This window comes from Alligator sinensis, unplaced genomic scaffold, assembly GCF_000455745.1.
Source record: "Alligator sinensis unplaced genomic scaffold, ASM45574v1 scaffold633_1, whole genome shotgun sequence".
Taxonomy (NCBI): Eukaryota; Metazoa; Chordata; order Crocodylia; family Alligatoridae; genus Alligator; species Alligator sinensis.
Window position 1 is genome coordinate 53,448 of NW_005842280.1, and position 3,780 is coordinate 57,227.

General features: G+C 42.6%; 1 protein-coding gene across 6 annotated transcripts in view; it reads left to right on the forward strand.

Moving 5' to 3' along the window:
- Nucleotides 1-1,796: 1,796 nt before the first annotated feature.
- Nucleotides 1,797-3,780, forward strand: part of TRERF1 (transcriptional regulating factor 1) — a 103,428-nt gene continuing 101,444 nt past the window's right edge. For 2 of the 6 annotated variants that reach the window (XM_014521966.2, XM_006027969.3), the window contains exon 1: nucleotides 1,798-1,855. The gene's annotated coding sequence lies outside the window, so the exon portion shown is untranslated. Of the gene's footprint in view, nucleotides 1,856-3,780 lie in introns of all 6 variants that reach the window. The other 4 variants (XM_006027965.3, XM_006027966.3, XM_014521965.2 and 1 more) reach the window with 3 other exon arrangements.

Here is a 3,780-nt window from a genome sequence, read left to right on the forward strand (position 1 = left end):
GGCCCCAGCTTGCGCCCTCCTGCCCCTCGCTGCCCTGTGCTGCCTGAGGCGGGGCTCTGCCAGGAGGCCCCGGAGCCCTGCCAGCCCTGATTCTAGGGTAAGTAGAGGCTTTTTTCTGTATTTTTTTTCTTTTCTTTTCTTTTTTTCCCTTTTTTTTTTTTTTTTCTTTTTTTTTTTTTTTTTTTTTTTTTTTTTTTTTCTTTAAAGTGATAGTGCCTGGGGTTGGCGGGGCAGCCATGGAGGCCTGGGGGTGCAAGTGGGGGGTGACCGAACCTTCGAATCTGAATTGAATCAGGGGACCAATTAAAAGGTGTGAATCAATTCAGAGAGCTTTGGTGATTCGGGCAGTCCCCGCTGGCTGCAGCAGGGAGCTGGACCCAGACTCCGTGCTGGTAAGTAGGGGTGGGGGAGGGGAGGGAGAAGGGGACCCCTGCCAGGCCCCATCCCCTGTCTGTTCCCCTGCCCATTTTCCCAGAATCCCCCATGGCTGCCCTACCCATCCCCAGCTCCTGGTTGTTTTTTAAAAACCCCATTCACGGGCTGCTGCCAGGCATGGGGGTGTTCCGTGCTGCCCCCTACTGCCCCATACCACGTGGAGGGTCTCCTATAGTGTCCTCTCCCCCCTCTGCTCTCCCAGCCCCCTCCATGGCTGCTCTGCCCACCCCAGCTCCCAGCCCTTTAAAAACAAAAAAAACCCTGGACTCACTGTCTGCTGCAGTGGCCTCAGGGCTTCTGGGGGTTTGAGGCAGAGCCTGCCCCCCCAGCCAATGCAGCATCCAGGAGTGTGGGCTTTTTTTTTTCTCTTCCAAAGAGCCGGGAGCTGGGGCTGGGTGGGGCTGGGAGAGCAGGTAGGGGATGGGGACCCATGTGATTTGGAAATTTGGCTGATTCAGCAGCAGCCAAATCTCTGAATTGGATTCGGCCAAATTGATTTGGCAATTCGAATCATTGTCCTGAATCTCCGAATCGATTCGGGACAGTGATTTGAATCACTGAATCTAATCTCTGTCCCCTGAACCGGCCAAATCCGAAGTGAATGCAAGCTGCTTCACATAGGCCTAATAGAAGTTATCTTAATAAGGATATAGTGATTCCAATTCTGCCTCTTAAGTGGAAGCTGCAGAGACTGACAATTTTCATCACCAGTTCTAGTGACTGGCATTTGTGGACACCTTGGTGAAGGAAAACGTTTTCTTAGCCTACACCAAAGACTCTGTATATGGCTTCCAAGTCTCTGTGCTCATTTCATCTCATTCAGATTGTGGTTTGTTTGTTTTTTTTGATGGGATACTCCTCTTCCCTCATGTTTTATATTAGGTTGTCTGTGAGGAGGGCATAAAGGGGTGGGAAATTTAGGAGTTGATAAGACAAAGAGTAGTTATGCCGTTTTATTATTAGCTGCACAATATTCTTGTCCTGATCTTTTGAAGCCTATTTGATTTAATCTAATAGCAGACTAATGAATTAGGTCTGCTGGAGGTAATGAACAGCTATTCTAACAATCTTATTTTCTTCCCTGGGCCCCATCCCATCCCCTCTAGCGAGTTTTGGTTCACTTATTAAGTTGATTATGCTGAAGTCCATCTGTCTAATGTACACTTTTCCATAATGCTTGCCACTTTAGAATTTAAGCACTGACTCTTTCTTGGTGGTTAAGTGTAAATATAACAAATAAATGAGCTCTGGAAACTTTAGGATAGCTAATTTTAAAAATACTTATTTTTAAATGTTTTTTCTTTGCTGAATAAAATGAACAGTCCTGTTGTTCTTATATGACTGCTTTAGTTTTTGTGAAGACAACCAACAAGATGAGATTGCAGGAATTTTACAGGGCCAGCCATAGAAGATAATCTCAGTGAGTATATACTTTGATACCCCTTTGTCTCTCCCATTGGAACTGATTCATTTCTTTGTAAGTCATTCTCTTGTGTGGACAGAGAGAAGCTGATGCTTGTATAGAGAAAACAAAATTGTAGTGAAGGCACTTTATTGTACCCTGGTCTGGTAACGCCTTAAACAAACTATCAGTGTCTTCGCAGCAAAGAGGGTGAAAAAGCAAAAGACAGCTAAAAAGAGGAAATAGTGTCTCTGAGTAAACTGTGTCCCTGAAAGATGAGGAAATGGTATTCACAGTATGAAATGCTTTTATTAACATTTAAAGCATAGATATTGTTTATCTTCATAGTGCTTTACTGAAATGAAGTCTTTCAGTGCTCCTGCTGGATAAGTAAATTAAGTGGTGGCTTTTCCATCTTTTGGATTGGGAAAGTGAGGTGCAGAGTGCTTAAAAGTCTAACTTTCCAGAGGCTCTGATCAATGAAGTCCCCACAGACTACTTTTGGAATTGTGGGAGTGCATACCTTAGAAAATGAAACCATAGGTATTTGCCTGAAGTCATACCTGTCAAAGCTGGGACTACAACACAGCACTTAACTCCCATTCTTTGCCTGTCTGTAAGAGCACACATCAGGTTTAATTGCATTGAAAGTGAACAGACATAAAACAATATTTGTTCAAAAACTTTGTGGTCATATATTTTTTTTCTTCCATCGCACAACGAGCAAATTTTGTTTTTTTACTCCTTTCTATTTTAATGTGAACTACTGCGTTTTTGTGTTTGTAGTTTAGAACAGTCAAACATTGGTTCTATCTCTTTCTCTTCTCCAAGGTTGCTGTTTGCCAAGGTGTTTAGTTTGTGTTCTGCCTAACTTTACAGATCCTTTCTGCTCTTCAGTGGTGTTCATCCATTGTGAACTGTTCTGTTATGTTCTGACTTGCTGGGTTGTTCTAGTCCCATCAGAGTTCCTTTTATTGATACCATCTTGAAAAAGCACATTCTTTCAATCCTTACATTATCATGACAGTATATTTCATTAGCAGCTCAAGATTACAGCTCCATTAGTGTTACGCACGGTGCTTTGTACAGTCCACCTGTACAGGAAGAACCCATTGCATTCACTTTATATAATAAAAACACCCTGTTTTTACATTCAGAGTTGGTTTTGCAAGACAACTGGGGGGAAATGTAACAGCTTTCCATCTTTACAGACCTGGGTCACACTGTTTTGGGTTACAAGAATTCTCAGCCCTTGCTATCTTTTGTTAACTGGCTCTCTTACCTAGGTTCTGCTTGAGGCCTGTAGTTGTATTGTATATTAGGATTTGGTGCATTGTCTGAGCTGTGGAAACCTTCACAGTACATAAAAGTCCAATGATTACTTCTGGTCAATGGTTTTCTCTTAACTTCATGAGCAGTCCCATTCCTTAGGTTTAGATAGTTTTCGTGAATTGACACTGCAGGAATCTGGCTAATGTATTTAGTCATAAGTCTGTGTACTTTGTCCACCTAGCCTCGCCTTTCTAGGGGAGGGAATATTCAGATGGAGCTTGCTACAACACAGTTTGCTTTATAATAACAAGGATTCCAAGACTATTACAATGGTCTAAGAGGGTTGATCTTTTGAGACTACATAGTTAATTTTGGGTAGAAATTACCTGATTCCTTATTAGCTTCTTATTGCTGAATTGTAAGGCTTCTGTATTGCTGATTTTGCTTCCAGGTGTTAGTAGTGGGTTTTTAGAAAAAGAAATTCCATAAGGGTGGTATGATCTGTTGAATTCTGGATAAAGCAAAGACATGGGCATTAAAGGTAGATTTGAGTGTGGGTAAATATTTGCACATAAAAACACAAATATTGCCAGTGCAAATAATTCATTTTGCTTCTGTACTGTGCAAGGCCCCCCCCCACCCCCCTCCCCGCCAGCTGGCTCCTGCGACCT